The 27,366-nt window shown below is 34.7% G+C and overlaps 1 long non-coding RNA gene across 1 annotated transcript; it reads left to right on the top strand.

Annotated features, from left to right (window-relative positions):
- The first annotated feature begins 13,739 nt into the window (after positions 1-13,739).
- Positions 13,740-18,799, top strand: LOC117685870 (uncharacterized). Its single transcript, XR_010712254.1, has 4 exons — positions 13,740-13,890; positions 15,689-15,891; positions 17,562-17,701; positions 18,658-18,799. It is a non-coding gene; the product is annotated as an uncharacterized lncRNA (long non-coding RNA).
- The last annotated feature ends 8,567 nt before the right edge of the window (positions 18,800-27,366 follow it).

Raw genomic sequence — 27,366 nt, 5'->3', positions numbered from 1 at the left:
GTCACATATATATTTTATCGCTTCTCAGTACACTTCAACACGCATAAATTACTTGCTACATTAAACTTTTCTAGTAAACTTACAACAAATATTGATTAATTATTCAAAATAAGTTTTTAAAAACATCAAACAAACAAAATCCAAGTTGAACGCACGTTTTTCTGACCTTACAGCTGTGTACATTTTGATTTTATTCTTCGCATGTACTAGACAATAGATCTAGGGTTCGCAAATCCCGGCAATATTTCCGGAAAGCTATAGTTCTGTAGCTCAGCAGAATACTACAGTCATCTATGAAGCACATTTTGTTGCCTTCATGTTTCATGATTTATCGCAAATAAAGCATGGATGTATACGCTACGGTCGATGTAGCATTGCGTTGGTTGACACTTTCTAACCGGTGTTTATTTTAATTGCTAGTCGCAACAAACTGGCACATTTATATAGTCCTGCCTATTTGTAAATGCATGTTGATAAAATGATGCGAACACTTCGAAATAAATGTCGAAGAAAGCTCATAATAGAGTTGTACTCGCGAGTTAAAAATTATTTGAGAACAAACGGGGCGATGTTTACGTACATATGTAAATAATGTTATCCAAAAAAAATTCCCCCAAAACCAAAGAAAAGATTCTCTAATACATTTAGCAGGGACAGGCGCATATGGATTTGTACTTCGCTCATCGAATTGCGTTATTTAGTTCATTGTGAAAAAATTCGACAGAAACTGTTTAGTTAAAATTATTATATATTACATTACTGTTCACAATGTACCATGAATGCATATGGAATATCGCATGAGTTGAACCGATTGTTTTTTCTCACAAAAAAAGCTAGCGTTTGCTGCAAATTAAAGATAAACGAGCTGACGCGCTGTGAAATCCACAAGACGTTTTCCAGCATATGTCTTCAATCCCTTATTTGCTTACAAAATATCTGAACTGAAAATCTTTGAAACATCGTAAAATTTGGAGGATATGTTTCAGGAATGGACACTATTGAAGGCAATGTATGAAGGTATGTATTATGCTTCTCTTTAATAGAAATGCAGCAAATAATATAACTTGTAACATAGTCTATAGAGTGTTGAACAAGGTTTTTGTTTTCCCTAAGGTACCAGAGCAGGATTTCTTTGACCTGGCCTACAGTTCATACCCAGTTAGCTAACTATGGTGTTCGGAACGTGTTTAGGCTTTTGGACTTGATTCTTTGTTTTCCCCCAACATATGTTGCCAATGAGTGTACATTTTCAGCAATGAAATTCTGCTAGGGCAAGCGAAGAGGAAGGATGAAGACAACCACACTGAATGACTTGCTGACTTGCTGACCATTCAGCTTCAGTCCAAATATGTTCAGGAATTTGATCTTGACAAAGCAATTAAACTGTGGATGGTAAGTTTATTTTCTGACTCTTGAGATCTTTTGATTAATCATGTACATGTACATGTACATGTATATCAAATGGAATTGGTTAATTGTTACTCTCATACCTACGTCGACTCGATATATCACATTAACCAGTATGGCATGGGAGGTGGTGTAAACTAATTAAGGACTAATGAATTAAGAAAACAGTAGAATTTGCAGTGGGTGCTTACCTGAAGACAAAAACATTAAAAAGTGGACATTTTAAAGACAATCTGAAAATTGGAATACAGATACACATGCAGCAATAGCACTGAGAAAATTGAATGAAGCTAATCTAATGAAAGTTTCAGTAAGATTCAGAAATGCACATGCAGTTGCCAAATTATACAAATTGTTCAAAGACTTATGTATGGTTGTACAAACTTGATAAAGCAAAAGGGTTAGGCATAGGTACAGTATATGATAATGATAAAGCAGGGCGAGTATTTACTAATTACATAAGCATAAACCACTAAAACAGTGTTTTGTTGGAAATGCTAAATTTTACTCATTTATTATAGATGGGGCAAAAGATTCTGGAGTGATGGAGCAGGAGTCTTTATATATTCATACTTGTGTTGAGGGATAGAGAAAACAACGGTTTTTGCTGTTCCTGAATCCTAAATCAATATCGTCACAATATATTTTTATACCCCCGCTCCGAAGGAGAGGGGGTATACTGTTTTACCCTTGTGTGTCTTCTGTCTGTCTGTCCGTCCGTCTGTCTGTCTGTCCGTCCGTAACAAAAATTTCTGTCCCATTTATCTCAGCAACTGTTTATCGCAGATGCTTGAAATTTTTACACAGTGTTTGTTAAGGCATGCCATATCGTGGGATATATTTTTGTACCAATCGGACGTCAACTTCCTGTTAAATGACAACTCTGTTTATTTTTAGCCAAAATTTTCAAACACATTTTTGTCAAAGAATTCTTAGCAACTGTTTATCGCAGATGCTAAAAATTTTTACACACTATTTGTTTAGGCATGCTATATCGTGGGATGTATTTTTGTACTAATCGGACATCAACTTCCTGTTTATTGAGTAATTTGTTTATTTTTAGCCAACATTTTCAAACAAATTTTCGTCAAAGATTTCTCAGCAACTATTTATAGCAGATGCTTGAAATTTTTACAGTGTATGTTTTGGCATGCCATATCGTGAGATATATTTTTGTACCAATCTGACGTCAACTTCCTGTTTAATGAGTACTTTGGGTTTTTTTAGCCAACATTTTAAAACAAATTTTCGTCAAAGATTTCTCAGTAGCTATTCATCGCAGATGCTTGAATGCTCAATGATGTTACTATAGCCAGCTTGGAAAAAGTATATGCTTAAAAGTTTCAGAGAACGAATAATTTCATGAACGGGTGCACAACTTTGTTAGGGAGCTCTCCAAAGGGAGACAACAATTCATCAACCTTAGTTTTGTTTACATTATACCTGCATTTGTGTGGGAATAGAGTAGGATCTATTCGTTGCCGGTCTACATGTGGCATCAACGGCATCAATAAGTTCTAAAAGAACTCTCCTCGGAAATCTATACCGTGAGATCAAATCCACGTCATCCAGAGCGTCTAGCGGCTGACTCCTATCGCGGAAAACCCTTTCTCTTCTAAGTGCACGTTGCAACAGTAGGTACGTCGCCATTTTTATTACGCTGCGTACATTCCTACGTCTTCTGCACGTGACCCGTAGATTTTGACGTAAATCTACGCCAAAAAGTAAGATACGACCTTCAGTAAAACGCAAAATCAGCCTAAGTTACGTCTACGTCTACGTTTCGAGTTACGACCTTTAGTAAAACTGGCTCCTGGACGAATCCCTTCCGAGTGTAAAATCTAAATTTAAGGGGGGGGGGGGGACACATTATAATTTGCAAAATAAAAATAGAAAATATTCCGCCGTGAGCGTATCCAGAATTTTTTTTTCAGAAAGGGGGGGGGGGTGTTCCGAAGGATAATTGTTTACCGGGGGTGGGGGTGCGAGGCATAACTTCACTATATAAATCTAATTATTTTTCATTAATCAAGGGGAATGGGGGTTGGTTGGTTGGGACCCAACCCACTCCCTTTAGATCCGCGCATGTTCGACAATAATCAATTGCACTCTTCTCTACTCGCACGAACAGAGGAGTGTATACACAACACCAAGAATAAAAAGTTGTCCATAAGTTTTCATTACATTACTTTTTCAATCTCTAAATTAAAAATATTTCATTTTTACACCTGTCCTTGTGTTCGCTCGATCGAAATCATCGAACGTGTGGGGAAAAAAATAACTGTAATTCTAGCCAACGTTTGGCGCTGGTGGCTAGGACGTGGCACAGGGAGGATGGCCGCGTTTGGGGGCGGTGTCATATCCGTCCTGGGAGGAACGGGGATGATTGCTGGGGGTCTGTATGGGTGATCCCTCCTCCTCCTCCTGAGGGGACTGACCTGGGCAGGCGGTGACTGTGGTGGTGGAGAGCCTAACGTTGCTTGAGGCTGCTGCTCTGCCGATGGCGGGGGCTGCTGCTGCTGTGCCGACCGCATTCCTCGGACGTTTAAGGGGGCGATCTGCCCGATTTCAATCTCTGCAATGCTCCTGTAGTTGATCTCCACATTTTCAAAATAGTGCGCCTCCACTAGCAACACGATCCGGTACCGCATACTGAAATCAAATAGTGGATTCTTGCCATTTTCAGTGTGGTCTTGATAACAAGTGATGGGCTCAAAGTGCGCACAAATATTTAAGGAAATCTCCAGGGCGAGTCCAATTCTGTTGGGGTATATTCTTTTGTTTTCCCGGTCTTTAAAAAAACACTTTTAGAAAGCTTCAACAGATATAAATCACATGAAAAATGGAAAAATATCAAATATCTGCAGTCACATCTTTACTCAACCCTTGTATATTGCCAGTGGATCATACCCTGATTGGACAAATCTAAATACAGAAATTTATGGAATGCACACTTATTATCCCCTATGGTCTTTTAAGCGGGAAAATATAGCTGGCTTTTCTAGAAAGTTCTAGAAATCGATGACAGTATTGTACCGATTGTTTTTTATGACCTCACTTTTAACCCCGTGCTGTTAAATGAATCAGTTTTATAACTACACACTAAAAAAACATTATATTATTAAACTTGATTTTAGGAAAAAATAAATCGGGAAAAGCAGAACATTTTGTTAACAACTTAATTTTCAATTTGAATAAGAATTCGCACACTATTAACAACATAATATTTTATCATATTTAATCATTTTAATCGATGAAAACAGTGAAATACAACACATACAATAATTCAAGTTCTCTATTTTTCGGCCACGAACATCCACGAACTCCTCCGGTCTTCGGGAGGTAAAACATATATTTGGTCCTGTGCAGTATCAAAAGTCACCCATATTCCTTTAAATTTTTTGAGACTTAGTAACTTCATCAAACCGAATTGAATGGTTGTTATACGAATCGCTTCTATCTGTTGATGAAGTCGATGACATTTTATCCACTTATTACTTCCTTCCCAATTTCCCAGGACTGTCGGTGTTCTGAGCTGACTCCATGAATATATTCCTATATAAATCTATGTTTTCTATCTCTCATGAAATTTCAGCGATATTCTTCTTTTTTTCTCCTCGCAGCCTCGGGATTCTAAACATCGATTTACAAACTCGTAACCTTTCAGCTTTGACATGCATGTCTAAAAAATGATCAGATGAGCTTATAAAAAATGCATCAAAAAAATTGATAGTGTTTATTAGTTTCCTAAACATTTAAGTAAACTGTATAGTGTAAAGCCTGAACTACAAATGGGACAACCCTGCGGTACATATTTAAAATAGCAATGCAAACAACTAGACATATCTCTGCAGGTCTTGCAGACACATCCATAATATGCAGGTTCTGTGCATATTATATGCACTCATTTTAAAAGTGTTTTGAATACACACTAACTGTCTGAATACAAACGATGAAGCATTCGTAGAAATTTCTCTTCTATGCTTACTCTTATATTCTTCGAAGGGATTAAGGGTTTACCTTAATGGGGATAAATTATTGAATAATCCTTCAAATACTTGGTCAAGAATTTTCCCACTTGGATAATGTTACTACCCGAGTTGGATCACCAAAATCAAACAGTGTCACTTGACTTGAGTAACCACTCTTCAAGCCCCACTTAAAATTGGTTGAAGCTTTAAGTTATTTCGCAAATAATTATCCAACTTTGAGGGTGGAGCAATCTGAGTTGGTTCATCAACTTTTAAGATATTTTTAACTTAAGATTTTTTTTTATTCAAAACTTTTTAGGAATTTGGTATGTCAATTTGTAATTAATTTTAATTTGATTACCGGTATTTGTTTTTAAAAAGTAAGTATTTCTAATTGAATGGTCAATAACCAAATTGGAATGATTTCTGAAGAAAAAAACAATCACTTTATTGTGGGGGGATAGATCCTCATTTATTGTGTGTTTTCTGTTTCTTTAAGATTGAGAGTCTAAAAACTGGTGGCATCTGACATGATTTAATTGGAGTAGACTTTTGGTGATCAAGATAGTCTTGAGCTTTTTTTAAAAAGTGTATTGGATTTATTCACACTTTTAGTTCATGTTTTTCGAAATAGATGCATATTAAAAGTAATTAGATTTCAAAATGTTTGTCAAATAATATATCTCTTACTTTGATTGTTGAGCTTGGCGTTAAATGAAATTTTTTTTTCCTTGTACGAGGCCACCTTCAAGCATGTAGCCTCAATAATTGATCCAACTGCTGGGGTAATGGATGACTTGGATCCCCATAGCATTATGGCAACACCTTTCCCTTGGTCGAGTCTGACTACCCTGTGGGTGGAGGTTTTCGACTTAAAGACGTCAGAGACCTGAAATACAATCATCACCAAAACCATGAAAGTATGCTCTAAATACACATAAATTATAAACAAGAAAAAAGTTTATTTAGACATGTGAAATGAATCAATGTCAGAGTTGATGTTTTGCAGTTAAGAATTTCAAGTTTAAAATTTGTTTTAGATGTGTTAAAAAATGATGTTAGGATGATTAAAAAGTTGATGCAGCCCCCCAAAAAGTTGGTTATGTATTACATTTTTAGCTATTCTGAGCTGAAAGCTCAAGTGAGCTTTTCTGATCATATTTTGTCTGTCTGTCCGTAAACTTTTCACATTTTGGACATCTTCTCAAGAACTACTGGGCCAACTTCAACCAAACTTGGCACAAAGCGACTCTAAGTTATGTTAAGGACCACGCTTTTTTTCGAGGGAAGTTAATTAGGAATTATTATAATATAATATCTTTAAAAATCTTCTTCTCAGAAACTTATTCGCCAATAAAGCTGAAACTTGTGTGGAAGCATGGTCAGAGAACGTAGATATAAATTTGTGAAAATCATGACCCCTGGGTGTAGGTTGGGGCCAAAATGAAGGGGTTGAATTTCTAACTAGGAATTTATAAAGGATATCTTCAGGAACGCGGAAGCTTGCTTGATAGCATGCTCAGGTAGTGTAGATCCAAAGTTGTGAAAATCATGCCCCCCCCGGGGGGGGGGGGGGGGTAGGGTGGGCGAAAATTGAAATAGATAAAGAATTATTGAAAATGTTTGAGAAATTTGCAAAAATCCTCTTCTCAGAAACAAATTTGCCAGGAAAGCTGAAACTTGTGTGGAAGCATCTTCAGGTAATGTACATTCAAAAATTTTGAAAATCATAAAACCCTGGGGGTAGGGTGAGGCCACAATGGGGGGGGGGGATGAATCTTTAACGTAGGTTTTTATAGAGTAAACCTTTTAGAATCTTAGAGATTAATTCTTTTAAATGGTGTAGATTTTGGCCCCTAGACAAATATTGGGGTACAGAGTTTGATGTAGGTTTACAGTACAGCTCACGAGTATCCCGACACCCACCGTGTAAAAAACACGGTGGAAAACGGTCTGTGTCGCACCGTGTACACGGTGTGACACCGTGTATGTGTATTGGAAAATTCAAGAAAACGCACCGTGTCGCACCGTGGCCGTCCGTGTAACTCCGTGGCCACTGTGTTACTCCGTGGATATCGTTACCTGACACGTTGATAGAAATAGCGTATGTTTAGAAATAAATAAATTATGGCTAAACAAGGGATGAAACATATATATCCTTTTCATATTAAAAAAAAGAATGTCGACTTAAGTTGCACGGACCCAGAAAATTGTCGGGGCTGTCAACGGGAAGTTAATTTTTTGTGATCTGAAATTTCGACGTAAATGGGCACCTTTTAATTGTTTGTTCTTAATTAAATTGAAATAAATTCACCAAATATATTTAATAATCAATTGATATAAGATCAAAATTCAAATCCATTTAATTCACCGTGTTTTTTTTTCTAAACACACGTGATGTTGTAACTGACGATCCGATTAAAATGTCGGGAGCTAAAACGTCTTATTTTCTGTTATCTGAAAACAATTTCAGATTTTTTAAATTAATTTACAGCCTTACTTTAAACCAATTAAAAATGAGAAATGAAAACATTTCAGATCATGTTTTTTTAAAAAAACATGTTGATGTGCTGTAGTAGATAACAACCCCATATTACCGGTGACTCAAATAATTTTGACTTCAGCTCTTTATGTAGCAATGAATAAACAAAAAATCACTTCTATATTATAGATTATAGATAATACATGTACAAACTCTCGTTAAATTGTTTTCATTCATTGTACATGTACTAAAAATATACCCGCATTTCATAAAATAACTTTCAATTTTATTTCCGTATAGCTGGTAATGGCCTCGTGATTTCACATGAAAAAATCACTCGTGTGATGTACGGAAGCTAATCAGACACACGACATTGTCTTTCATCTTGGGTTCTATACACAACAGGTGTTATTGTCTGTCTTGTTAGGTGTCATTGTAATTAACAACTACCTCCGTGTATATTTGGACGTCTGAACAGGTGTACTCGAGATGCCGGTATTCACACCTTTCCACGGACACCTGTTTGGTAACTCATCACAACCCGTCGTGGGTATGGTCTGAATATATCTTACTTCTACTTTGTTAGTTCCATGATTTTTCCTAATCTCTAGCTAACAAAAAAATTGTCTGTAGATATGTACACAAACGATTTACTACACGTAAGACTATCGGCGCGTGGATCCGGAGAACAATTCAGCAACTCTATAAATGCGGGAATTTCACAAAGTATTATTAAACTTGCGATAAAAAATTATTTACCGGGTACACATGCATGTTTGTACAAAAAAACCCTGATTGATTAAAAAGATGAATGAAATAATACCGGTAACGTTTTGCAAGCATTTAGAACAAACACAACTTTATTTACAAAAATATAACCAATCTAATATGTGTGATGCGAAAAAGCGTCGTAACGAACAATCTTATTACATCGTGTACTTTACAAACTTTTAGTCATTGTGTTGAAATCGTTATTAAAACCAAATCTAAAATAAATGACATAAATTCATACAAATAGAACTCTTATAATTCTAAAATGATTGCACAAAAGTACACACTGAGAGAGAGAGAGAGATTTTTCACAACGCAATATTCCAACCCTCATACATGCAGAAACTAAACATTTCAAACACTAAATACTTCATTGTTAAACATTTCTCTATTTTGCGGACTTAAAAAAACCCAATAGAACGACATTTTTTCACTATCATGAAAAAAGCACGTGGTCGATCTCGCGGGCTGATTTGATTGACAGGGATAGCACGTGGACTCTGACTGCATAGATTCTATTGCAATTTTAGGAAAAGGGGTTCAATATAATGGAAACTATAAATCTAATTTATTACACTGAATAACAAGTAAAATGTACTTAAAATTAAACTCATACTGGTACTCTCTCTCTCTCTCTCTCTCTCTCTCTCTCTCTCATGACGATCATTAAACAATCAAACAGTAATTATTGCAATACTGAGTCGTTTCTTGGAACACAAATAATCTCTAAACTCAAGTTGCTTATAAAGATGAAATAAAAAATTATCAAGTACCGATCCACGGATTCTAAACGATAGGAATATGTACCGCATGTACTACATGGACAAGTACATCACACATAATTATTATGTATAAAAGAAAGAAAATCTGAAAATATATTAAATATAAAGCTGTATAATTATATCATTTAGAGAAAGTACAGTTGTTTTCAACAACCCGTTAGATTTGTTATCGTTGAATAGAGAATAAGTGAGAAAAGATCACAGTTATGATTCTATGCACTATTGACACTGCCAAACTACTGTAACTACGATTACTATTACGTTTAAAAACGAACTGAAACAAAAACTTATGGAACCTTGTATATGAATTTTGAAAAGGAAAAGAAAGTGTTAGTGTTTTAATTGATCAAACCTTTATGTGGGAGATATCGATTTTTTTTTGTTCTTAATATCAACAAAATTCATTTATTTATTTATTTCTATTTCTTTGTCTTTAATTCTCTTACGTAAATCAATAAATATTTCATTCTATATAATTTTTATTTCTTAATCCGCCTTTTTTCACAGGTAAATACCGCGTGTTACACCGTGTAACTGCCCGTGTTGCACCGTGTTTTTTCTCGTTACGAGGCCGTAACAGAGAACAATAGATCAAAGGTCTTTCAAACACGCTGGTAGGTGTTTTTGTCGGGATACTCGTGAGCTGTACTGTATATCCCATATACTGGTACATAAAGAATTGTTTAGGATCTTTATGAGAACTGCAATGCTCAACGTGTTATGACTATAAAATTATCCTGTTAGAAAAGGGACTAATTATAATAAGAATATCCAAGAGGAAAATGGGTCTTATTTATACAGGATCTGCATGTATTATGCAACATTGTCCATATAGTTTGCATTATGATACCATTAAGCTGATTTTATCATATCTATTCCTCTGGTTAGCGATGTGGCCCATGGGCCTCTTGTTGGTTTGAGGGTAGCCAAAATGTTCCTGATTCATGGGGAAATAATTTCGATTGTAAATAAATATTACGTGAATGTTTGTATGAACATTTGTGGGAATGTAAATTTGAGGGCAAGGGTTGCCGATAAAAGCCACGGACAATGGTTCACCAAGAACACTGATGAATCCACAAAATGTGGGTTTCTGGTATCCTGCCTTTTAAAGAGACAGTACGGCGCATCATATTAAAAAGCAGACTTATGAATGTATAAACTTTCAGAAAATTTCAAAGTTCTGCATAAAATAAATCTAATTATTTCATTAAAATTAATAATTACACATAAACTATGCACATAATTACATCGCAACGTTTTACGGGGTTCAGCCTGCTTTTGTTTACGTTTGCATTACTAAGCAGAAATATTCCAGCAGCTATATACATAAGATCCGACTGAATAGAGAGCTCTAGACGTTGCCTGGTTTGATTTTCCGATTATATATTGGGACTATATTCTGTAGATCCAAAAATATTCATGCAGCACATTTGGACGATTTATAATGGAAAATGCTGACATCTTTTCTCCATTTGGAAGTCACTCAGAAGACCTTGCACAATTTTTCAACACTATCATCCGGGTCTGTTGAAATGCAAAACCCCGTAGACTTCTTTATTTTTAGCCGTGTATTTATACCAGCTGATAAGCTAGAGAGGACGTTTTAAAGAAAGAATAATGAGAATGTTTAATGCTTCTAAAAGAGAATCGCTTCTAAAAGAGAATCGCTTGAACCCTGAGGTATATATAAATATACAGCAAAAAGTGAATCGAGGATATTTTAGGACATAATATAGTGGTCAATGCATGTACTGTTAATTTTGAGTAAATAAATATTCTTGAATAAATAATCTAATATTGCTAATCTTTCAAAAAAAATTAAAAAGGTACATAAAGTATATCGTTTTAGCATGATTAACAAATCTCCGCTTTCCGTTCCGCGTTTTAGCAACACCCATGTATGTATACACGTGAACCCATCTAATCAAAGAGCTGGGTAAAACTAGTACCCGCTAATGAGACATACAGACCTGTGTTGTGTATGTAACTTCAGACAAAGATCATTCATTTGTAACATTCATGTATTTTTATGACCTATTCTTCTAATCCACTTGCACTATTTTATTAGGTAAATAACAGCTTTAAGGTGGTGCAGGACACCTGCATATTGTGATGTACATGTATACTTCCTATTGAGATAAACAATAAAGTATATTAAATATTGATTAAATATTTACCCCCTAAATAATTGTACCTAACATTGAAGCGCAATGGGTTAGAGCGGTTATATGTCTGTAAGAGCATTGGGGTCCAAGGTGTATTTTTGGTAATTTTACAATTGATATAAATGAATTTTCATGGGGAGGGGAGGGGGTCTGGACCCCTCACTCCCACCCCTTCTCTAAATCTGTGCACACGATGATGTTATTGAACTGAAAATTCACTGCAAACAGTTCTACCCCAAATTGCAAATAAAGTGCTGCTCATGTTACGATGTGTATTATCATATGGGAAGGGATCTCATCATTCAGTTATGAAAATTATAAATTTTAATTGTACATGTATTACCGGAGCTTGCATGTAGCCTTCATTTTTAATTAAACTGGTACAAAACAGTGTTATTTAGGAGCAAACACATAGTGCGGGTAATATTGTCTAATGACAGCATCTAGTTTCAATTTATTTTTTTTTTTTGGGGGGGGGGGCATATTGGACCCTCGGTTAAAATAATTATTCTGATTTTATTTCATTTGATGCTTTCACTATACTATTATTCTGATTAAATTTTCTTTTTCAGATGACCAGGGATATGTACATTGTACAAACATTAAATTGATCAGATCACAAAGTTTAGAAGAAAAAAAACTTTCTTGTTTTGTTTTCTTTTAAGAATATTTAAAGGAAACCTTTAAGTGTAAAAAAAAAAGGTCATATGTTTCAATGATGAAGCTTACTGGTATGTAAACAGGTTTCATTTTGTGTCAATGATACTATCTCTTCATACGTTAGACACAGATGGATTCGTCAATGAATACCAGGATAGTATACATTAAATACGGACATGACAGATTAATGGGGATCACTGCTGCGTAAAGGTTTTTTTTAACCAAACAGAAGAATGAGCTGTAAGCCTGTAGCCTCATCCTTAGTCTTACCTAAGTACACGGTCGAAAGATTTATCTAAAAGCAATTAATTGATTGACGGGACTGTATGGAGTTTGGTGCAGACAGCGTAAAAAAAGTTTGTGATATTGTATATCTTTTAATGCAAATTGTTTGACTGTCCGTTTTTAAATAGAATCTACGATGAATGAATAAGTAAAATTTAATCTGAGTGGATCTATCGCCCATAATAATCTTTGATTCAACGGTGATGATAACAATATAGATCATTGACCTATGAAGTTTTCATTAATTTATTTGATCTTCGATCCATGTTTAATTGATTCTTTGATGTCCACGGATTCCCTTGATCTTCGATCCATTTATTATTGAATCCCTGATTATTGATTCCTGAGTAAGGTTTGCTTTGTCCATTGATTATTGATGCTTTGATCTTCAATCCATTGATTATAATTACCTTTGATCTTCGATCCATTGATTCTTAATTGATCATTGATACCTTTGAACTTCGATCCCTTAATTAACATAACAATAGAAATAACCCCATTAAGTAGGTCAAGGTCGACTTCTATTGTTCTCGAGAACAATAGCTCTATTGTTTTGCCCCCCCCCCCCCCCCACTTATTTTTATTGCATGAATGCAATCTGTTGTGAAACCTTCTAAATTCTAATTACACTCCGCACCAATCATCGTCTGGGGCTATATCTGATAACCCTCCCCTTCCTTTCATCTTGATGACGTAAAATTGGCCCCGCCCCCTGTATTCCTATGGGCTATACAGACACTATTGCAGCAATAAGATAAGAAAATCTGTTTGAAAAAGATCTTTTACTGGTATACTGAACATATGTAAACAAAAACAGAGCACGAGCCTTGTTTACATGACAAAGAATTGTGAGCCCTGTGTTTTGCTTATAACTCATCGACTGTCTCTTAAATTTCATCTGATCATTAGAAATGCATTCCTAAAGCATTGTAAATAATAAAAACAGAAAAATTTAGAAACGGGAGACATATTAAGAAAGGGATAAGAACAATAGAATACAAACTCTTTACGCAGCTGTGTTAAGGCCTCCCATAGACATTTGAGCCTTCAAAAATTCCGCGAAAAGTTTGTCGTCGTTCGTGACGTCATAATGGTGTACTTCTGCTCCAGCACTTTTCATTAAAATTTTGTTATATTATCAAAAGATTAATATTTTAATAACGTTATTTAACATTTCATCCGTAGTAAACCATTTAAACTACTTAAATATGCGCATGCGCAGAGGTCAATCGGTGTCTTCGCAGCTCTTGACATCTCGTGGTGATAGTTCAGCCTGCAGGTGCGAGTGTCGCGGTGGAAGGAGGAGAAATATGGAGAAATAACAAGTCGTAGAAGAAGAACATGCACCTGAGACAGATTTTATGGTATGTTCAGAAAGATTGTAACATTCCGCAGCTGTTTTTATTGCTTGACTTTTATTTTATTGATGTAAACAACACAATTTTTAACGTTCAGCCTGGTCACACGTGTATCCGCTTTTTGGCCATGTCACATGGCATGTGCTTTTTTCTAGAGCTATACGATCATACACGATGAGATAAATTCAAAATATTTAAGTATTTCTTGAGTACAAAACTTGTCTTCTGTTATAAATTGTGAACAAAAGTCATATTATGATGTGTGGCAATTTTTCAGTTTTAAGCCGATGTGTACGATCAGGCCACTCGGTTTTAACTTGCATGTATATATGTCTCGGAGCAAACCAATCTAATTTGAATGCTCGGTTTCGAACTAGACTCCAGTCATGGTATAAACACAAGAATATGAAAATTTAAAAAATCTCACATCATGTGCACACTTCTCATCCTTGACAAAGCCACTTAGTACCAAAAATGACCAATATAAATTAATTATAAAGCAAGTAGAAATTTTTACAAAGTCCACATAGCATTGCAGATATTAGTGAAGACAGGAAACTTTCTTACCATAAAAAAAAGTATTGTCAGGAGAGAGAGAGAGGAGAGAGAATGAAACAGACTTAGTATTACAATACACATTTTTCTTTGATTTTGTGCAAAAAATATTTAGGGCAAGCTGAAATTTGTTTGGGCAACCAGGGATCTGTTTCTTGGTTGCCCAATGGCGAGTACAGATTCTGACGAGTGTCAAACCCTGACATGTAATACATTGCCTATCTTTGTTTTAAGGTCAGACACAACTTGCATGTATTTACCATTTATTTTAATTTTTGTATGGTTTTTTTTTTGTATTTTTTTCCTGATCTTTGCAACATGATACTAAGCAATATTCAAGAGCCAAAATTGGTTGAAAGTAAGGAATTGTTTTGTAAGGAAAAGTTAATGAGTTTCTAGGTTGCATTTCACTACAAGTACAAAAAATTGTATGTACCTCTATAAAAACTGTTAATGTACAGTTCCGTACCTTGAGATGTTTACATGCTAAAAATTATTGGATAAATTTTAAAAGATTGAATATTATTAGAATTTGAGGAACAGCCATCTTGTGACATTCTTTTTTGCTGTTTATAAAGTCGGGATCGAAATATCCAACACAATCCGAAATTCCTCCATCACTGTCAAGTGCACACATGACATGGATAAAATCAGGGATAATTGGTTGTTACATGCCTTGGAAATGTTACGGCTCACTTGTCTTTTTGAAGCAACTATGCTGTACAGTATTGGGAACTGTAAAATGATACAAATATGAACTAGTACTGTCAAGTAGTTCAATGTAGGTCAGAATGCTTTATATTAATTTTATTTACAATGACATGCTATGGTTTAAAGCTGCCTTTGCTGGTTTAAAGCTGCCTTTGCTCGATTAATGCTAAATTTTGGATCAATGCATGTATTAGCTTTCAGTGATCATCAAAAGATTTTTCAGATATATTTAGATTTCACTAAGTTGAATTTGTATATCTAATAGCAACATATATGGGTATATTCCTCTAACTATTTTTAGAATCGGTAGGACAACAAAGTAGTGCCTTTAAGCAAAATAGTCCCTATACTTTCAGAGTGTATATACATTTTTTGGGACATTTTAAATCAGAATGCTTGACACATGTCAGAAAAGAGGATTTGCAATTTTAAAAACAAGTGTCAAAATTGAATTATCATTTGAAGAAAAGAATTCAAACTGTTTGATGTACACACTTTCCAAAACTGAGAAATTCCCTTCTTTTACTTTCATTTTCAGAGTTTTTCAATACTGAAGCATTTTGCTGGAAAATGAAACTGAACCACGAAATTTTAACAGGAAAGAGACAATTTGCTGAGCTTTCATTCAAGAGGTCCCTCGTTGCTGAACGAAAATTAGGGCCGGAGCTATGAACCCTAATGTTAACATTACCGCCTATGGAAAATGATTAGTGAACTATACCCATATTGAGCTCCATACTGGTAAGGCATATTTCTTGTTTATTTGCAATTAATATGATAAACGTGCATTTTTCTTTTGTACATCTTCTAATTTATGTGAATAAACTAAATTTCCAACAAGTTTAATCATTTTAACAACACATCTTCTTAGATAATATCCATCACAACCCCCCCCCCCCTCCCGGATTTTCAAAAAAAACAATTTAAGTTAAAGAAATTGTGATTTTAACTTGAGTGTAATTTATTTTGAGTTTTTACATTAAAAAAAATGAAAATGTATTTGTGTTTCTAATTATATATGAGTTTAGAAGACATTTTTATAAATTTTGAGACCAAATATCACTTCGGGTTTTTAGTGCGATCATTTCAAGTGAGCAAAAGTGAAAGTAGAAAAGCAGAAAGTTTCCGGTGAGGAAAAATACTTCATTCTAGCAGTGTCCAGCTATCTAAGATTAGTTTGCATTGTAAGGGAATTGTATTAGTGTCCGGTAGGTTCCAATTCTATATTTATGATGATAGATTTGCATTAAATTTGAGTAAATTAATTTGTCATGCATGTGACATGTCTATGTACCGAAGATGTAGGGATGCACTCTTTAACATGTAGAAGCCTACCATGTTGGTTAGTACTTAATCCACAAAACATATCTTTCTTATCCTAATCAAAATTGAATGAAATTATCAGTAATCATTTAAAGTAGATATTTACTAGTATTTATTAGCTCATACTATTGAAAAAATATATCAATATGTTGGGGTGGGGGTTGATATTGAATGTTGGGGGGGGGGGGTGTTGTTCTTTAGGCTGTATATATGTGTTGTGCATGAAGATGTAGATATTGTTGCCTATCTGTTCTCTCTTTCTGTATCTTTCCCCCTCTCTCTAATTCTCTCTGTGTCTCTTAATCTCTCTCTCTCTCTCTCTCTCTCAATGGCTGCTTTTGACATGGAGCAAAAACTGAATTGAGGGCCTTAATTATAGAGTCATATAACTTAATCATTTATAAACCAATACCTACATGTAATACCTTGATGGATAGGGAAATTCCTTTACTTTTCTATTTTACCTTTTTCATGGTGTTTGAAAACAATTCTTTTTTGTAACTAAAGAAAAATTCATGATTTTTACGACGAAATTTTTATAAAATCGGACATAATTGAGCTTTTTCATAAGAATATGAACAAAATGAATTTGGTAAAATATTGAAATGCATTAGTGGACTATACCCATATGACCTAGGTAAGGAAAGTAAAGTTTGCAAGGTACTAAAATTAGATAATGTAGAAATGGTCTCGAATACATGTGCAGTCTTTGCCAAGCACACCAACTTAATAAAATACAATTAAACAACTACTGAAATTTCAAATAGGAAAATACATTTATTTCTTACAATTTAAAATGTATTAATTATCAATTTTACCATAAAAGTACAGTTTGAACACAATAGGTTCATTTATACCTGGGATATATTTTGGTATATATATAGTACAACTGAGATTTAGCTTCAGAAATAAATCCTCCAATGCTGTAGTAGTAATTCTGCATACATAATGAACTTTTCATTTTTTTCATTCTTAGAATTTGACAGTTCTCTGTGTAGTCTACTAATTCTTGTTTGTATTTTGGCTAATGATGTTTCATATTGTTGGTAAAAAAACCTATCATTTGCTAACAAACGTCTGTATTTCAGGAACTCCTCAACCTCTGTACATTTTCCCAGCAGCATTTGCACCAGGTCATCTGTCATGTACCGCTTGGCTAAGAATGAAAGAAAAAATGGCTGTCAACATTACATCATGTGCATGTAGAAATGCAGACAATTGTTAAAAGGTATTTTTTTCTGTAGAGTTTGAGTAGTAAATAAAACTAACCTTATTTTTTGTGCAGTTGCTCTGTTCATCATTTTCTCTTTCACTGGTCTGAAAGAGTTGTCTCCGGCATTTTTTAACATGAGAATCTAGAATTAGAAATAAAAAAAAAATTCGACCTTTTTCAGTATATATGTGATTTGAGGAGTATTTTGATATTTTATTATCATCACCAAATACTACTTTTATTATTATTATTAATTTTATAATCTGTTGTGTAGATGAAATTATTTTAATGGCTTGAACGGCTGATCATTGTTATCCTGCAATAATGATCAACCATCTAACCCATTGGAAACAATTTCAACCAACTTTGTATTAAAAAGGTATGCTTCTCAATGCTTAAAGTACTAATATAAATACATATTTACAAAAGTGATCTGATGAGAGAAAAAAACCTCTAATTTATTATGAAGAAATGTATTGATTTTTTAATGTCAACTGCATCCTTTTTTATACTTCTTAGTGTATTCTCGTCTTTTAAAGCTCTTTTTCTTCCACTAGCAACACATGCTGAAAATGTCAAACATTTAAAAAAAATTAAATTCATAATTCTTTATTTGAAATGATATTATGTATAAGAAATACACATTTATTGAAGCTTTTAAATTTTAGAGCTATGATTTTTAACACCTATATCTGTTATTTGATTGGATCTCTCCACATGATTGTCTGAAGGTGCAGAGTTGGCAGCTTCTTTCCCCTTTTTCAAAAAAAAAAATACAGCAACTACAAATGTTAAAAAAAGAAATGCTAGATAACTTTGAAAATGGTTATGTTATGTTGATGATATTGCACTGTGTTCAATGTTTGTGCTGTGTTAATTTCTTTGGAACCAACACTCCAACTTCTGTTTCTATTAGGCTTTACACAAATTTTAAGCAGTCGTGTTAAAATAAAATGTTTGGTTTGTTACAGATGATTACCATCAACAGTTTGTTTGTGTCCTATATCCCGTGCCTGGGGAGCCCTTGCCGTCTGTATTGTGAGACCTGTCTTTTCGATTTGTTCTAGGAATGTAAGATGTTTATTTTTTATTTTAACACTGACTCATTACTTTTTCGAATGAACAGGTTTAATTTCTTTGACAGTGTGTGTAAACAATTAAGAAATAATTGGTAATGTTAAACAGTTCACCGAGATATTAACTTGGTTGCCCGCTTGATCAAATCCAGTTTAAAACGCCAATTCTCAGAAAATTTGATCATGTACTAACCAGATATATATTCCTTTAAAGTTGTTAACATTATTATTATGCCCCCCCCCCCCCTTTTGAAGAAGGGAGGGCATATTGCTTTGCTGCTGTCTGTCTGTCGGTCGGTCGGTCCACCAACAGTTTACGTTCATTTTCTTCGCAGAGGACGAACATATTGAAATGAAATTTGGTATACTGGTTTACCCTGATAATAATATCATAATATCATTCGATTTTTCTGCAATTTTGGAAATCTCAGCGAGATTCGTCGAGACTGAAAAATTTTTGACGGACGTCTCTTCCGATACTCAGACCAGTGCCACACAAAGTGATTCGGGAAAATTTGCCCCAACTTCGGCCGATTGTTACCTATTTTACCTATAACACCATTTTAACCACTGTAAACAACCCCTAACGCGGGGGAGTCGACGTTAAGTAGGTGGAGTCGATTCGAACGCATGGGGGAGTCGATTTTCTTCGCTTCGAAGACCGAAGGAATTTAAGGTACCTCACTACACCTTGAAATAGTTTCTCAAATCAGCAGAAATTTACTTGATTATGATAGAAAGAATGATGGATAAGAATTATATATATCAAAGAGGCGAAAAAATGTACAATTTTAGATAAAAAATGAAATTTTCAAAAATGTCATTCAGTAAACATGAACAAAAGCCCCAGGTGGATTCGAACTCATTACCTGCGGTTCACAAGCCTGATACTTTAACCACTGAGCTATGACTATATACATCTGAATCGATTGATACAAACAGAATAACAAAACATTTAAATCGCCATCTTGTGACGCAGTGTCTTAAAAACTATAAGTCTCGGTGTAGTGAAGTACCTTAAGTCACGCCTTGTGTAGGTATTTATAAGAAGTATTTCCCAAAAATTTATACCATACGGAAGACAGCGATAATCGAACTTTGTGTTGGTCGTTGGTCCGAGTGCTCTATGCGTATAGTAGTCTCAAACACTTCGAAACTATTCGACAGATTTCAAATTCACGGTGATCGGGTGATCAAAATATGCATGCTTTGTAAAATATACGACTTACTTTGGGATACAGAAGTTGAAACAGTCGAACAAATGATCAACCTTGTAAGTGCAATAATCAAATCTTAACAAACCTTGGGAAAAAATGAGTAATCAAGACATTTTCTGTTCAGATGTAACGGTAACGTAGGGGAGAGTCGATTTTCGGAAAACAGAACGCACGGGGGAGTAGAAAATATTGCTAAAAATGCAAAATATGCGTTAAAATAAAACGCTATATCTTCACAACTTGACTTTTTCTCTTGTCTTATGATTTTTGTATCTCAAACCATATCAAAGACACATAAGGTTCACAACAATATTCACAAAACTCCATTATCTTTTGTCATTATCCTGTGTGTGTGGTTGTTTGTTTGTTTGTTTTGTCCGTTGTTGCTTTTTTTAAGCTCGTTGTTTTCATTCATATAGGCACACTAGTAATACAGAGGATATAATTTAACATGCTGTATTTTTTGTCATCTGTATATCATGTGTGTATTTGCTATTGAAGGATGGTTGGTGGGTGCTCTTGTCAATATGATTATCTAGTAAGGTCGCAGCGTCGTTAACTTGTTAATTATGTCTGCAAAATAGTTGTATTTCTGTGGACTGTATGTGAACAGAATGCCTGCTTTTCATTTTGTGCTGATTGAAGCATCTGTAGTTAAATCATAAATGTTATATTTGACTGTTGAATAATATAAGTATCCATATTTGTACTCCTACAGGTATTGTACGCAAAATAATACAGTCATCAACTGTGCTTATCTGAACAATAAAATGCTTTTTTGGTTATGTATACGGGTATGATGGTGACTAACATTCAAGAAAAGTACATAAACCGAGTTATCAATTTACGTATGTATATATCATGATATGCTTGCTACTATCATAGCCCTATGAATCACTGAAGAAAGCGTTTTTACTGTTTATTTTGTGATAGTGTATATATAATACGCTCAGTACTTCTACGCACTGAAGGGTCGCGGGTTCGAGACTAGATTTGTGATTTCTTTTTTTCTATAACTATATATTTACATACACCAAGTGTACCTTCCTCTATTTCTTACGGGCATTGATTGTGTAATTCATAGATATGTAGAAACTGGCAGGACTGAAGTATATACGCCTCGTTTATCAACAGCTCAAAATCTTCATCAAGCTAGGAAAAATCACAGACGGCACGAAAGGATCATGATGATGTCGGGCTCAATTTCGAATTTAATACGACTTGGCTGCTGCTTTTATATAGCGTATAGATGTACATCGACTGTAATTTGGCTAGTTTTACTTTTTACGATCAATTTATTAATCTGTTAAAAGAAAGATGTAAATATAAACAATGAAATGATTTATTTAATGATTCATGCAGTTAACGAAGGTAGCAATCATTGCAGAAAATTTTTTCTTTTCTGCAATATCGCCATCTTCATATCCCGCATTAATCAGTAAAGAAAGCATTTTATTTTTTATTTACTGTCAAAACGTTCCACATAATATTCGATTGTTATAATCTGTTTATTAGTTAAGAATTTTTTAACTGCTTGTCCTGACCCGGGGCAATCAGATATTGTAAAGGGTTGCATATTTCTGAATAAAATATATAATAAAAAAAAAAGGAATCAAAATATCTTGACAACTAAGTACAGTAGATCTTGCTTAAAAAAATTAAATCTGCCAATTTTTATCCACATATTTTTGGGGTAAATACCAAGAACCTTTTGTTCTTGTACCTGTAGGAAGATATACACCCTGCCTCCATTTTGTGGCCCACTTTTCTCTAGGGAATTATGGTTTCATCAAACTTTAATGTGCACAACTGTGCTTTCACACAAGTTACTTCTTTTTGGACTGGAAACTTTCCCCAGAATATTTTCTCTATATATTCCTATGTGAAAATTCATGCCGCCCCGCCCTACCCTCTAGGGACTATGCTTTAGCAAATTTGAATTTACACTACATGATGACGTCTCCACACAAGTTTCAGCTTTTCTGGCTTTATATGTTTTAAAAAGAAAATTTTTAGTGAATTTTTCTATATATTTTTATGTAAAAATCATCCCCCACTGTGGCCTCCACCTACCTCAGGGGACTATGATTTTAACAAACTTAAATCTATACTATATTAGGATGCTATGCTGAGGATGCTTCCACTCCTATTTGAGCTATCTCGGCCAAATAGTTTTTGAGAAGATTTTTAAAGATTTTTGCAAAATATTCCTTTGTAAAAATCCCCCCTCCCCATTGTTGACCAGCCCTACCCCCAGGGACTATGATTTGAACAAACTTGAATCAACACTACCTGAGGATGTTTCAAATCTAATTTGAGGTTTTCTGGCCTAGTAGTAATTTAGAAGAAGATTTTAAAAGATATTATCTATAAATTCCTATGTAAAACTTGACCCCCACCCATTTAGGTCCTCCCCTACCCCCAGGGACTATGATTTGATCTATACATTCTTATGTAAAAATATATTTTCCCATTGTGGCCCCATCCTACCCCTGGGGGACTATAATTATACTTCCCGCAAACAAAGTTTGGGTGGTATATAGGAATCACCTTGTCTGTCTTTGCAATCGTGTCCGGTCCATATCTTTCAATGGAGAAACATTAGAAGTTCTTACTTCACACAAAGATTGCTGATACCTGGTTTAACAAAGCACAAAATAGACTCTGCCAGGAAGTATGTCATTGTTGACAGACCTGATCAGCTTGACGATAACATACCAGTCTCTTCAAAGCTCCAAATGGACAAAGTTCAGTACTTCATCAGCTTCTTTTCTCGGCCTCAGTTTATCCAAGATGTAGAATTTGGCGACATAATCTTAAAACTGACTACTGGCCAGATAATACACATTCCTGATGTTGTGAGAACACTGATTGGTAGTCGAATAATATCTACATACCTTGCATATTGTGCAGAAGTCAGTTTTGAAGCTCTGAAGCGATCACGCCTGTATCATATCCTGAAGCAGTGCTCAGCCAGCCAGAAAAAAGGTTATGTGGGTAAGACAATACAACAGCAGATGGCATGGCATCATTTGACAAACTCCTGCTGTTGTCCGAAAATATGCTGGCATACAGTGCAGACACACGACTGTATTTAAGGTAAATATACGTACACATGTACCAGCACTAACACAATTGAACACCTAATCATCTCATATCGACACCCCCTTCCCAAAATAGAAATTTGAGAATTTCTACATTCATTCATGTACAATACACAAGTATTTACACTTGGTGAGTTTACCAGCACAATTACAATATCCATTATTTAGAGTACAGCATTTATTGAATACAGGAATGGTTGAGTTCACAGCAAGTCCAGGGGTTATTCTGCAGACTCCAGTTTTGCACTTTATACAAAAAAGAGCATAATGAGGACTTGAATGAAGTCATCGAGGAAATTGCTCGTCAAGAGAGTGATATTAACTTTGTTCAATCAATTTGTATGTAAAACAGTTTTCACTAGGTAATGATATTTTCCTTGCGATAGAGCAGACGTGGATCATCCAAATTCTCTTTAACCTAAGCGGCGTCGTTATCAAAACTTGAAGGCTTTTTGGAAAACATTGTGCCACAGTTTGACAGCAAGCAATTTCTTAGACATTTCAGAGTGAGCCCAGAATTTTTTTATTTGATCATGAACTCGATTGTACATTCTCTCACAGATGATAATGCATGACCCGGTGGTGTAGAGCCTACCCTGCCCGAGAAAACAACTTTTAGTATTTCTGTGGTACATGGCACATCAGGAAAAGTCAATACATTGGCAATCGGCACAACGACAGTTCATAAAATTGTAATAGCTGTGTCAGAAACAGTAAACGAAAACTTGGTTAACGTAAGTTAATATTCGTGGATAAGAATTTTTAAAACATAATTTTCAACCCTAATACATATAATTTGTGAGTAAAGGTATTCATTCATGCATGTTGTAAAATTCTAAGTGATACATGTAAACTCGCTAGATGCAAACACATAACAGGCCTTATCAAGACAATTTAAACTCCAGTCTGGATTACCTGGTATTATTGGCTCTTTAGATGGACCCCATATTCGGTTATCTACAGCTCCTGGTGGTAACAACGATTATTTTAACCGAAAAAACTTCCCTTAATCCAGCTACAGGTACTGGTACATGTAAAGCATATTTTTACTGTGTGTTTACATCATGTAAACTATTTTATCAATAAACCAGGTAACTTTAAACTGTACAAAACTCTTATTTTACTGATTACTTATAAATGTAGAATGAAGACCTATAAAATTGGGTTTTTTTCTTCTGAAAAATACAGGTTGTTGCAGATTGTGACATGTTGATAAGAGATGCTTACACAGGTTAGCCAGGGTGCACCCACGATTCACGTGTTCTCAGAAATTCCTCTTTGTTTGACAAAGCCGAAAATGGACAATGTGTTATGCATGGAAACTTTATTATTGCAGACAGTGCCTATCCATTGAGTAATTGGTTGATGCCACCTTTCCGAGATAATGGAAGACTTAATGCACACAGCAACGAAGATTTAATCAAAAGCTGTCTGTGGCCAGACAAATTGTTGAACGGGTGTATGGACACTTATAAAGAAGGTTTCGAAGGCTTCGAGAAATAACTGTTCGAAAGCTGTCTCGTATAGTTTCACTGATTATTTCAGGATGCATTTTGTACAATTAATGTGTTTTGCATCATGATGACGTCGAAGCGTTTATAGACAATGATGACGATAGACATCCTTATGCCTACCCTAACATTTTTGTTGATGAAAGGGATGGAGCATTATTCCGACAGCAGTAAGTGAATACGATGCCATTGTAAATACTTTATTTGAAACAGTTTTTTAAATGATTATGGTTTTCTAGCGTATGTTGCATATAAAAAATTATATTAAAGTTATTAAAAGATTTTTGACGTGTTGTCAATCCGTTATTTACTTTTTGTGAAACAACAACTAAAACAAAACAGAAAAATGTAAACAATACAATGTATATTTAAACAAAAATAAAAAAACAAAAGCGGCCCAGGACACAATTTGAATTAGGACAAGGCTATCTAACCTGTTTGATTTGTTGAACCTATTTAAATGTATTTTCATTTGAGAAATCGGTGAAGTGTTTATGTTCATACCATCAATATTTTGAAAAATTGTCATATCTGAATTACAATAGTAATCACTACCACTGGAAAAAAAATGATTGGTTTGATGTTCATCAAAATTTAGGCACAGTTCAATTTGCACAAAACCATGAAGTGTTTACTTTAAGTAAAACCTAAAATCGTGTACATTGAGGAGTTAATTATATGTCCAAAGACCTTTCCAACTTTTCGAGCATACGATCAATGCGTCGCATTTTGTCTTCATGTTGTGTTTTCATGGAGTTCATAAGTTCCCTGTTTTGTTCCTGGATATTCTCAATAAATTTGGTGTTATCGGATATCTTGCGTTTTGTAGATTTTAATTTCATAGTTTTAGCAAGAGTTGTGGATTTGGAACCTGTGTCACTTGATGTAGACTGCTTATCTTCTTCTTCAGGAACAGCTGATACGTCTTCATCCTTCTCCAATTCTGTATTGATTTTTAGTTTATCTCTGGAGCGTCCTGTGTCAAAGGACAAAGCCTTTATTGCCATAAACCTCACTGAACTGCTCTAAATACTTCCAGGAATATTTTTTATTGCCGGTTTTGTTATTTTCACCATTTATTTCTTTGTATTTTTTTTCAATGCCTTCAAATTTATTGATCAGTTGTTTCTTTGTAACATGTATGCCTTTTTTTCATTTCACTTGCTCTTTCTCCCCAAAGAACATCATGAGATTTTTGTGCCTGAAAATTTGTGAAGCCTTAAATCAATTAAAAATCGTTCTTCACTTTCCTCACAAACATGCATGAAGAAATGTCGGAAACACTGGTCGGAGATCCACAGCGAGTTTGTCTTTCGATACCAGTGCACCCTGTGTCGGTTTACGACCATGAGAAGAAATCAGATCATAAGACATATGGGTCGGGTACATCAAAACCAGCCGACCGAGGGCCTGGAGCCGAGGACCTTTTTAAAAAGGAATCCAGGGAATGGCCTTAAGCCAATTTGTGAAATCTCGGACAGAAGGAGGCAGTTTAGAGATCAAGAGGCCAAGCGGCAGAGGTCACTTGTTGAGGGGATCGAGACCCCTTTGGTAAAAGAGGACACCAACTCCCGCGACCAGGTGGTGTTCGCGTACGACACAGAGACAGTAATAATGACCAAGAAACTCTGGGGGCCAAAGAGCGAGGAGAAAGTGGTGAGATTGAGGAACAATTAGATTGAGTTATCTACAAAGTTAATACTAATATATGACCATTTTAGTTTTGTTTAATGATTGTTAATCATTGGCCATATATCGATTGATTTCATTGTTGAATTTTATATTTTATTTGTAGGGAAAGAAAATGTTTGTTTTAATTAGTTCCTGCTTTGACTATGTAAGATTATCCTGAAAATAAATGATTATATCATTTATTCTTAATATTCCGTTTATGCCTGTTTGTTGTACCGTTCGCAGGGTTGTTTCTTAAGACCCGGGAGGCGGGGAATTCCCCCACCTATATTGCCTTCATTACCAGGCTATTTTTGCATTTCAAACACAATGTAGCTATAAGGAAGACCCCCAGACCCCCTTATACTTTTTCATTTCCTCCTTCTACTTCAATTTTTAAAGACAACCCTGCGTTCACGTGACTGTGAAAGATGTAAAACTGTGACCGTTATCGGACTGGAATATTTTTTAAAATTGTTGCTGAAAACTTGATGCTTTGAATCCATTTAGTGCCACTGCCTTTCATGAACTCTATTTCGATTTTAAATCTTTACAAATCTCTTCATTTTGCAATGTACTACAATTAAAACATTTTTCGCTGTTATATTAAATGTAGATAATTACTTCACGAACATAGATATTTACGTATACAATCTCTCAATCAAACACAAAGTTCGGATATATAATATACGATATAATTATATATATTTTATTCACTCACACAAATATAAACTTATCAATGGCTTCACATCTTCCTGACACTCTAAAACACCCCCTGGGATGTGATCCACCCCTTTCTCCCTCATAAGTCTTGCGACTCAGATTACGCTATCTGGACCTCGTATGACGTGAGATGTGCAAATTTGATGTGCAACTAGTAAATTAGACATAGGTGTAAAAAAAAACATAGAGTAGAAATTCCCTTTAGATGTTATAAAACAAATAATTTTCTTTGATAAATTTTTTTTTTATTTTAATAAAACTTACCAAAAAGTACTTAAAACAACTTGTTACTTATGAGAAATGTAAGAAATATTTCTGTCAATTTTGCAAGACTGTCAAATTTTACGGTAACTTTTGGAAATTTATCTTTCATTTTCA

The sequence above is a fragment of the Magallana gigas genome, chromosome 1, assembly GCF_963853765.1.
Source record: "Magallana gigas chromosome 1, xbMagGiga1.1, whole genome shotgun sequence".
NCBI classification, from domain to species: domain Eukaryota; kingdom Metazoa; phylum Mollusca; class Bivalvia; order Ostreida; family Ostreidae; genus Magallana; species Magallana gigas.
Note: the sequence above shows the minus strand (reverse complement) of the source record. Positions and strands in the feature narration are given on the sequence as shown.